The sequence below is a fragment of the Triturus cristatus genome, chromosome 11, assembly GCF_964204655.1.
Source record: "Triturus cristatus chromosome 11, aTriCri1.1, whole genome shotgun sequence".
In the NCBI taxonomy this organism is placed as follows: Eukaryota; Metazoa; Chordata; class Amphibia; order Caudata; family Salamandridae; genus Triturus; species Triturus cristatus.
The window spans coordinates 793941762-793953787 of record NC_140594.1 but is presented as its reverse complement, the minus strand read 5'-3'; positions in this window follow the sequence as shown (position 1 = coordinate 793953787).

The window sequence follows — 12026 nt, the reverse complement described above, 5'->3', positions numbered from 1 at the left end:
CGCCGGAGAGCCTGATTTCAGATTTTTCAGGAGGAACATAGTTGTAGGACCATCTAGCCGGGAGAATTCATCCAATCCGGGGTTACCGGTGTCCATTGGAGGGGGCAGGATCGATTCACTGGGCATAAGTTTAAATGAAGAAAAGATGTTATCCACCTTATTGGAAAAGAATTGTGCTAATTAATTGCAGCGCAAGTTTGCCAACCCAGGGTCATTAATGGGAGCAGGGGGAGTAACCAAGGATTTCATGATTTTGAAAATTTCCCTGGGGGCATTGGAGGCCAAATCAATTTTTTCCTGATAGTAGGTTGACTGGGCAGATTTAATTCCTTGTTTGTATTTCTTCAGGGCCAATTTATAGGTGTCCTTACTAACTTCTGAGTAGTTTTTCCGCCATTGTCTCTCCGGTTGCTTACATTGGCGTTTAAGGGCTTTCAATTCTAGAGAATACCATGGTTTTTTATTATTGCCACTTCTGTGAGAAAGTTCGCTTTTGGGGAGGGTGGCATCCAGAGAGGACGTTACCCATTGGTTGAATTGTGTATCAGCTACCAAAGGGTCCTGGGTGAGTGTTGGTAGTGTTTCCATCAGTTTCTTCCTCCAACTCTCAGTTGGAAGTTTAGACCAAACCCGTATGGACCTCTTCGTCATGTTGGAGGGTCCAGGCAATACCGATGGGGCAAAGGAGAGGAGCAGCAATTTATGATCGGTCCAGGGAGTATCAATTAATTTCTCAAAGCTAAGTGTATCCAGATTGGTATAACAATGGTCAAGGGTATGTCCAGCTTTATGGGTAGGGCCTACCACTAATTGCCTCAACTGGAGCACTTCCAATCCTGCATTCAGACTGATGCAAGCTGGCGAGTGTGCCTCGTCTGAGTGGATGTTAAAATCACCCAGTAACGTGAAATTAGCGGTGGTACTAGCGTAATTAATAGCGCTAATAGAGAGGTCCTCGCAGAATTGGCCATAGGGACCTGGTGGCCTATAGAGCAGGAGGCCCGACAAGGTGCAAGTGGAGGAGAAGGAAATAGCAAATGTTAAGCTTGCCGCACCTTTTATAGCTGCGTTTTCAACCCTGCATCCCAGTGTGGATTTATAAATAATGGCAATCCCTCCCCCCTACCCTCTGAGCGGTCGTGTCTCAAGATAGAATAGTTGTGGGGTAATGCTCGAACGAGATCTGAGTCTGAGCTATCGCTCAGCCATGTTTCCGTCAAAATAACACATCTAGATCTCGTTCCTCTAAGAGCAGGGAAATCTCGGTGGCATGCCTTGGTAATGAGCGACAATTTAATAATGCAAGATGATACAGACACAGCCTGTCTCGAGTGCTGATGGAATTCTCAAGGGTGAAGTTGTAATTACATCCGGTACAGGGTGAAATATTCCTTATATGTGTTCGCAATTTACTACAGAGCAAGCTGTCCGTACCACTGAGTCTAAGTAGCTCATCCCGGCTGTACCTAATCAGAGGACAGAGGCGGTCTGTTCTGGCAGGAGCCCTGGACCCTGGGCCCGTCCTGGCCCGTCCTGGCCCAGACGGGCTTTCCTTAGGCGCTCCTTTGGCGCGAGGATGGCGCATCCGCTCTGCGCATCTGCTGCGCGGAGGCATACCCGTATGCTTAAATACTAGCCCGAGTGCCTTGCAGTGCCTCAACAACTAATACTGCACCCAGCCTTGGAGATACCTCCCTAAGATGGCCGCCGCGTTCCTTCCCCTCGCCTCCTAAGATCGAAGCCGGACTGAGCCCTTAATCGGCTGCGTCTCGCGTGAGGGTGAGGTCGAGGTAATTTAAAAGTGCCAAAAAGCAAAAATAAGCATTAACACAGGTTAAAACGAATAATTTTAAAAATGGTGCTGAGAGCAGAATTTAGTCTAAATGCAATCACAATATCAAGTGTGTGTGTGTGCAACTCCCGGCATCCGCCTCAGGAGAAATAGCGAGTGCATTGCAGGCGTGCGAGTTATAACAGGCGAATTTCTCTGCTTTTCTATGAGTCAAATGTCCAACTAACTATAATATCCCTGAAACCTATGGTTTTTTTCAGTGAATTTCTAAGGTTTTTTAAATGCTAATTCCGAATTATAACGTCTGTAAAACCTATGGCTTTTCAGTGAATTTCGAAGGTTTTTTAAATGTTAATTTCATATTTTAATATTTATAAAACCTTCAAATTGTTTTCTAATATTTTGCAACTCTATCATCCTTTTTTTAAACTTTGCAAATGATGTAATCTTTTATATCTTCCCCAAAAATATGTTTATACTTACCGGTAGTCTACCAAGCTTGATCAACACGTGAATCCTATCCACCACATTTAAATGATGCGCATTTCGTATCCGATGGGTTTGTGGCACCGTGTCCCGCGTAACAACATGTACATATGAGGTCACGCCAGCTGCTACTTTGGTATGCGATGGGTACGCACTAGTAAGCCACGCGTTACGTCATGTACGTATAGGGTCGCGCCCACTGCGTATTGTGTATGCGACGAGTGCACGCTGCCACGCCCTGTGTTACATCATAGACGTACAATGTTGCGCCGCATACGCCATTCCCTCATTTTCTTTTGTCTCAAAACTATATCTAAAAAACTTTAACGTGTATATGAGAGCAAGTGATAATGAAAAATATTTTAAACAGTTATATATTTCTAACTCTAATAAACTTATATTATAATAAATATATTTTCTCAAAATCTCATTGGGTGCGGTCTCATTGCGCACTGGCTGCGCAATTGCCATGTAACCATAAAAAAAGCATTTCATTAGTTCATAACATTTCCCATTGTAACAGTTCGAAAACACCACCCATTTTAGTCAAAATCTGTACTGCATTTAATGAGACACACCTCTTCTGCTTTGAGAGCTTTGTTCAAAACTTTTTGCAATGTACACATATCTTACACTACAACCAACATGCAACCATCATTTTCCTCAATATTCATGCTCTGTAAAGTAGCCTTCCACCTATGATACCCATACACCTAAAAGTTACATTACCAACATTTTCTCCAATACCACAGGTAACATGGTTGCATACGCAGTCCACAACACAACGTAATATAGTACGGCCCAGAGACAGTATCATGTATAGATAATGAACACACAGACACAGATAGATAGTGGAAGTCGATACGGGCACGTACGCTCGACTCCTTTTTATTACCGTGGTGACATATGCAGTGACGTCTGTGCTGGATGTGTGCGCGGTAAGTCTAAACTAGCCTTCAGACAATGGTTGCTGCTAGCATCAACTACAACAGTAATCATTGGATCACACACATAGATTCAATATTTAAAGAATCACTAATTTATGCTGCAGTAAGGTAGGGACAGTAGATGTGAAATAATACAGAAATAATTCCATTGTAAAAGAACAACAACTTGTGGTATACTGACACACAATCAATAGATCTGAAATAATACACAAAAAGATTATATCATAAGCGCTCCATCAGTTCTAGTGCACTCACATAACCACATCAAAAGCATTCAGCATGTGCACAGCCACCGATAATGCGTGCTGTAGACAGGCCGTACTAGGAGCAATATCTGTTGCTATCAACACTGCAATACCGGCTCAATCTGAATTATGAACACTGATGTCTGCAGTGTAGGCCATAGAGAGCGGTCACAAAGGACCCACAGATACGTAAAGTGACTTCACCTACCCAGTTTGCCGTCAGTGAAGCAACAACAAAGAGTGTGCAAAGCCTACAATGATACATATGCATTGTGCAGACAGTACACACTGGAGCAATGTATTTTCCTACAGGACCACCTCATCTACAATAGCGACTCAATCTCAATTGTGAACACTGCTGTCTACAGTGTAGGCCCAAGTGAGTGATCACAAGTGACCACAGCCACATGGCATTCACTTGAGCTCTACAGTTTGAAATACACAAACTAAAAAAAAATCGTGTGCAGAGCCTGCAATGATGCATATGAGTGGTGCAGACAGAGCGCACTGGAACAATATCTTTTCCTACAGGACTGCATCATCTACAATACCGACTCAATGTCAAATGTGGACACAGAAGTCTGCAGTATAGGCCAGAGAGAGCGTTCAGCAAGGGCCCACAGCCACGTGGCATTGACTTGACCTCTACAGTTTGCAATACACAAAGCAAAAATAACATGTACAGAGCCTACAATGATGCGTAGGAGTGCTGCAGACAGAGCACACTGGAGCATGGTCTTTTCCTACAGAACTACCTAATCTACAATAGCGACACCATCTGAATTGTGAACACTGCTGTCTGACTGACTGATTGATTTATAAAGCGCACTTTTGCCGAGGCGTCTTGGCGCTTGGTGAGTTTGATCCAGACAACAACAGATCTTAAGACCTTGGAAAGATCCAGGTCTTTATCATTTTCCTAAAAACGGCCCTATTGGTTTCTAACCTGATTGTCTCAGGGAGGGAGTTCCATAAGATGGATGCTTGGTAAGAGAACCCTGTTCCTCCCCATCTAACTTTTTTTGTTCTGGGGACACAAACCTATCCTGTATTGGCAGACCCGAGAGAGCGTTGGGGCTGGTATACAGAAAACAAAGTTTGGATATCCGCAGCCCCTCCTCCATATATAGCCTTGTGCAATAGGCAGAGGGATTTAAAGTTCACTCTCTGACGGACTGGAAGCCAAAGTAGTTCCTTAATCACCACTGACGTCGGGTGATATTTAGGTAAGCCAAGTAGGATCCGAGCCGCAGCGTTCTGAAGCGCTTGAAGTTTTTTGATCTGTCCCTTGCCAGCTCCCAGATAAAGGGCATTACAATAATCAATTCTGGACAACACCAGAGCTCTGACTACTGTTTTCCGAAGTGACAGAGGAATGAAGGGGAGAATCTTCCGCAGGATTTTTAATGTGAAACAACATGCAGAGGAAACTTAATTTATTTGTGAGGCAAATTTAAGGTATTTATCGAACACAAATCCCAGGTTCCTGGCCTTGGACACTGGGTCTGGACAGATGCCTGCCTCCGGTGGCCACCAGATTTGGCTCCATACAGAAGGAAGTTGCCCAAACTCTAGGACCGCAGTTTGTTCTGTATTTATCTTTAAAAAGTTCGAATTCATCCATGCCATTACATTTGTAAGGCTGTTACGGAACCTCTCAGCTGTTAACCCAACACTTTGGGTCACAGAAACCACTAGTTGGGTGTCGTCAGCATACAACACCAACAATATACCATGATCTTTGATTACCTGAGCCAGGGTCTGACATATAGATTAAATAATGTTGGAGACAAGGCTGAACCCTGTGGGACTCCACATGGGAGATTGAAAATTCCCGATTGCAGGCCATTCCAGTGGATCAGTTGTTCTTGTGATGTCAAAAATGATGTGAGTAGAGTCAGAGCCACATCTTCAATACCCACATCCTTCAATCGTCGCAGCAATACTGCATGATTTACGGTATCAAAGGCTGCAGTCAGATCTAACAGGATGAGTGTAGCTCTGCCTCCCCTGTCCATCACTTTACGGATCTCTTCTGTGGCCATGATTAGAGCTGACTCGGTGGAATGCCGAGAGTGAAAACCATGTTACTGTTGTCCAAATATTCTGTCAGTTCTGGATTCATGGCTTTCGCCAGGATTTTTGATGGTAGTGGGAGACAGGAGATTTGGTGATAGTGTTTTGATTCTGAGGGGTCTAAGGAGGCCTTTTTTGTAATGGGCCTAATGCATGCCTTTAGTAGAGGGGTCAAGGAAGAACTTACTTTTTGCGATACCAGGTGTAATATATGAGGAGGACAAGGTTCCAGAGGTGAACCTGATTTAGTATGTAACAACAAATTGGAAACTTTATCCTCCTCCAAAGTGGAAAAACGAGACAACCTTTGCAGAGATGCCCGATGATCCAAAGAATCAGCATTGTCCGTTTTTTAAACACATGCAGTGGTGGCTAGCCTATTGTATACCATTTGGACTTTATTCTGAAAGAACGCGGCCATTTGTTCCACAAAATTTTGGTCCGGCAGAAATCCTCTGTCACCCGGGCATTTTGATAGCGCCGTTACCGTTTTATACAACTCCTTGGAGGAATTTTTCACCTCCAAAATCCTTGCGGTAAAGTAGACAGATTTAGCGAGTTTTATAGCTGCCTCATAGTCTTCAATGCACAGTTATAGCCTTTTTTATTATCAGCAGTGTAATCTGATCTCCAGATGCGCTCACTGCATCTATATATTATTTAAATTTGCTGAAGCGTAGCCGTATACCAAGGTGAGCTTACACGTTTATTATAGAGTTGTTTTATGGTTTCCGGGGCTAACATATTTACTGCTGAACTAAGCCAGCTTTCAAAATTTCTAGCTGAGGTATTAGAGTCAGAAGTCACCTACGGGGGATTTATCTCCAATGCAGTTACCAAATCACTCTTTCGGATGGCTTTCCAAGGACGGGAATTGAAAATGCCTGACCTCTGCCTACGCCCCCTAGTTGTTGGGGGGTGCTTTATGCAAAAATGTATTGCGGAGTGATTTGAACATAATAGGGGTTGCACACTAACTATCTTAAGATGTTTATTATTGGTAAAAATACCATCCAATGTATGGCCTGCTAGGTGTGTCGGCTTTGCTACAAGCTGCCTCAAACCAAAGCTTGCAAGATTATCCAACAAATGAGATGCATCAGGGTTATTGTTAGCCTCTAAATGGAAATTAAAATCCCCCAAAACAGTGAATGTAGGAGTATCCAAACAAGACCCCAGAAAGGTCTGGAGCGAACTGTAGAAAGATGATCTGCAGTGTAGGCCAGAGAGAGTAGTCAGCAAGAGCCCACAGTCAGCAAGAGCCCACAGTCACCTGGCATTCACTTGAGCTCTACAGTTTGCAATACACGAAGAAAAAAAATGTGTGCAGATCCTGCAATGATGCATATCAGTGGTGCAGACAGAGCGCACTGGAGCAATGTCTTTTCCTACAGGACTGCATCATCTATAATACCGACTCAATGTGAAATGTGGACACTGAAGTCTGCAGTATAGGCCAGAGAGAGCGTTCAGTAAGGGCCCTCAGCCAGGTGGCATTGCCTTGGGGTCTACGGTTTGCAATACACGAAGCAAAAAAAACGTGTGCAGAGCCCGCAATGATGCAAATGAGTAGTGCAGACAGAGCACACTGGAGCAATGTCTTTTCCTACAGGACTGCATCATCTATAATACCGACTCAATGTCAAATGTGAACACTGAAGTCTGCAGTATAGGCTGGAGTGAGCGTTCAGCAAGGGCCCACAGTCACGTAGCATTGACTTGAGCTCTACAGTTTGCACTACATGAAGCAAAGAAAGCATGTGCGGAGCCTGCAATGATGCATATGAGTGGTGCAGACAGATCACACTATAGCAATCTCTTCTCTTACAGGACTGCATCATCTACAATAGCAACTCAATCTGAATTGTGAACACTACTGTCTGCATTGTTAATTAAAAGCAGTACTCACAAACACAACCATCAATACTTTTTTTCACTCCCTCTTTACAAAATAAAACAACATAAATTACAGAGAACTCTACAATGAATAAATCAAAACTATTCAAATTGGGATTTCATCTCTCCACAGTCTACACTATTCACTGTTCCTTTGGACTTCCAAGATAAATTTGGTCATTTCACTAAACCTATAACTGATATAAAAAAAACTTCTTGAAGCAAGTATACTAAAACAATATTGTGTATGTTTCAATAGACGTTCTAATTACTTAACTACTGGATTCTGTAATTAAACAATCACCACGCAATCTAAATTGTGAACCCTGCGAACTGCATTCTACACCAAATCCAGTGGTCATTCACAACTCACAGCCACATACCGTTAGATTCGGAAGCACAGAGTTGGTTGCAACTGATCAGAGGAGGTACACAAAAATCATCACAGACTTTAACTTATGACATCCTCAATCATAGAATCAAGACCCCATTTCACTGTTTGGACCTGCTGTACCACAGTATACTCCACCGACTACTGTCAACCAAGCCAAACAATCATGTGCAGCAGTTAGCTATGGAATCAGACTGTGATGCACCTCAACACACGAACTTCTGAAAAAAGCAAGCAGCAGGTAATATCGACATGATCCATTGTGGGATCAAGACACCGTTCCACATTTGGGACCTAAAGTTGAATGAACCTGATCAAAGGGAGTACCTTCATTTCCACTGTCAAATGCTGTTCTAATATCGTCCATTGTGGAGTCAACACACTGTTCTACTTTTGGAACCTAGAGTTGGTTGCAGCTGATAGAAGGGAATTAAGACCACGTTTCACTGTTCGAACATGCTGTACCGCTGTGTACTCCAGCAACTGCAATAAACCATGCCTAATAATCATGTGCAGCAGTTAACTACAGAAGCACAGAGTGTAATCCACCTCAACGGAAGGGGTTCTGTAAAAATTAAGCAGAATGTAATATCGGATATCTTCCATTGTGGAATCAAGACAACGTTCCACTGTTGGAACCCAGAGTTGGTTGCAGCTGGTCAAAGGGAGTACCTCCATCTCCACTTGCAGATGCAGTTCTAACATCGTCCATTGTGGGATCAACACACCGTTCCACTGTTCGGACCTAGAGTTGGTTGCACCTGATTGGAGGGGGTACCATCATCTCCACTCTCAGATGCAGTTCTAACATCATCCATTGTGATATCAAGACACCGTTCCACTGTTCGAACCTGCTGTACAGCGGTATACTCCACCGACTGCAGTCAGCCAACCCCAATAATCATGTGCAGCAGTTAGCTACGGAAGCACAGAGTCTGATGCACCTCAATGGAGGGAGTTCCCTGACAACTCAGTAGCAGGTAATATCGGACATCGTCCATTCTGAGATCAAGTCACCGTTCCACTGTTGGGACCCGAGTTGATTGCACCTGATCGGAGGGGGTACACAGAAATCATCACAGACTTTAACTTCTGACATCCTCAATCATAGAATCAAGACCCCGTTTCATTGTTCGGACCTGCTGCACCGCACTATAGTCCAGCAACTACAATCCTGTAGAGCAGTTAGCTATAAAAGCACAGAGTGTGATGCACCTCAACGGAGGGAGTTCTCTGAAAACTCAGCAGCAGGTAATATCGGACATTGTCCATTATGGGATCAAGACACTGTTCCACTGTTGGGGCCCAGAGTTGATTGCAGCTGGTCAAAGGGAGTACCTTCATCTCCACTCTCAGATACAGTTCTAACATCGTCCACTATGGTATCAAAACACCGTTCCACTGTCGGTACCTGTTGGACTACTGTGTTACTATTATATTGAGCACTTCACGCTCCTGGGCCTCAGGCTGGGCTCTGTGTGCCTGTGTCACTGTAGCCACCATTAATCTCAGGAGCCTTCCGAGCTCGCAGACCTCGGCCCAGGACCCTCCACAGGCACGTGGTCGGCCCTCTTTCACATACAGCGGTGTCAAAACGTGAACTGTGGGGCATATATGCTTCACAGCAGTCATGACGGTTTCTGAGTACCAGCAGGCTGAGAGCATCATTCACGCACCCACCTTCACTCACAGCGTCAGCCTCATGGTGGTGTAAGCTGCACAGACCTGGCAGACACATTCACCAATCCGGAAGAGAACCACACCCAAATAAACGTGCCTTTTATTCATACCCCTATGCTAGCCTTGCGTACGGCGAGCCAGCCCACTTCCCTAAACATTTGGGAGGGGGAAGAGGCACATACATGCTACCATTCCGTAATCTTCCCTACTGACTATACTATCATGGTTGCATCCACTGTCCACTTCACTCAATAGACCATCAGTGTATGTTGACATGTACATGTCTGTGCTCTGCATACTCAAGTCTGTCCGGCACATCCCCTCAAGACTTTGCATTGTATACTTTTATAATCGAGAATTACTTGCCACCTTCGCACATACTTTGCTCTCATCTCTCCCCCGCTTTCTGCATAGTGAGGCAGAGGTGCCATGCCATGTTTGGTTTGTGTACATGGTGAGCCACGGTTCCCACAGTACATTGTGTCATTAAATCTGCTACGAGCACATGTTATTTGTCATGTTGAATGTCATTATATAAGGTAGCGCGTTTATTCACGAGCAGTGGCTTATTCCATTTACATTCCATTTACATATCGCTGTCTTAAAGAGCATACAAACGTTTTTCTCACAGGTGAATAGTGCGACCACAATGGCAGTCATTCATTACTATCCAAGAACGTCCAACTGCATTACGCTTCTAAGCTTACAACCACCAATCTTACATTCTTTATTAAAAGGACGCCAACTCCCACAATCACACCAATATTCACACAGCTTTCTAATGACAGTTATCTGCTTCTCATTAACATACACTCCTATGGAATATGAGCTGGCACACCGCATGTCCTTACTGTTTCAAACACAGTAAATTCCTGTGGCAATATCTATTCCCACCCACACAAACTAACTCCCAAACTTCAACTTGTCTTTCAATTCCTAGTTTGAAAACGCATTTCAAGAAACAAACCAAACTAAAAGCACCTTTGTTCAGAACAGAAGTCTCCCTCGCTTCTGCAAAAGAAATTTATCGACTGCAGATACCACGAACTTCAAATAAAATACACTCCCTTTTAAATACAAACCGCCAATTACCATTTGTGAATTGTTACACAATTTTCAACACATGTCACACTCAAGGTCTGGCACACTTTTTTAACACAGTCTCCTACAGCCTTCTAACACGCTTTCAAACTGTTCTTCTTTTAATACCAGACTACATTCAGACATTCTTTCGATCATCTCTGGAATAACAGGAACAGTGCCCATAATTCTCACCCCCTTTGTGGCCATCCTACTACTAATTCTACTCCTAGAAATGGCTACGCTCTCTATGGTAACAACTATTTCTGACAGAATACGCCTCTACGCCAAGCTACATCAATACTGTAAAAAAAATGAAAAACATTTTTGGCTGCCTGCCTCTATCTATTATCGGAGCTAGCTACAACATAACATTTATCTACACATATGCAATATGAAGTACAACCATCGTTTGATTGCAAAACTTGCCCATTCGACTGGCGAATGGATGTATGCCTTGCCAACATCTCAACAATCACTCCAGATATCCAGCAGGTAATGGAGTATCTTGAAAACCATGAAAGTGATTGTTCTGGCAGCGGAGCAATGGCGATTGCAATGCAAAAAGGAATCGCAGCGCAATGGGATTTCTGCGCAGCCGCGAAAGATCTCCTGCAACATGCGACCTTTCACAACATCGCAGATTGCCTACCCATTCAAATTACCGCTCCAACATTCGAGGAAAATTACTGTCCCTTCGAGGATATGAATTGGATCGCTTCGCTTTTCTCACATGATGGCAACAATAGCCTCTTGTAACATTACGCATCTCAAGCAGCTGAATAACGTCTGGACAGGAATCTCCAAGACTTGTAAGAAACACATTATTCTTGAATGGATCTTTTTCCATCTTTTTTGACTTTTTCCTTTAAATTTGTTATAATACACTTTGATAGAATAACTTTCTAAATATACTCAGACATTTGAACTCTATCCTCATTATTCCCCCTTATGTCTCCAGTCTAACCAGGAATCGGAGATGTATGGCCTATGCAAATATGCTATTTACTTCCAAAATTAACCTAAACCCGACACCCATTTAGAAACCACATCTATTCTTTGTGCACACACCTTTCTGCCTGCCTGATATTCACAAAGCCCTTTCACACAATTTTACTCAAAGTCAGCCTCTCCTCAGAACCTCACGATAAAAATGTAAAAAGACGACTTTGTTTAGGAACTGGTTGGCACAGTGTGGTAATCGTAAAATACCTTTATTTTCATAATACAATGTATTTATTCATGTCGAACAGCTATTCTGTAGGTCACATAGAACTGTAACATAATGTGCAATTCACTGATGCAGGAGCTTCGATTTGACTACAGCAGAAGCAATTGGAGTTTGTCTAAGCTCTCTACATAAGAATGTTTTCTTGAAACAGCTGAAGACAATAATGTACGATTGACTACAAAGGTACCAAATGTGCTTCTCA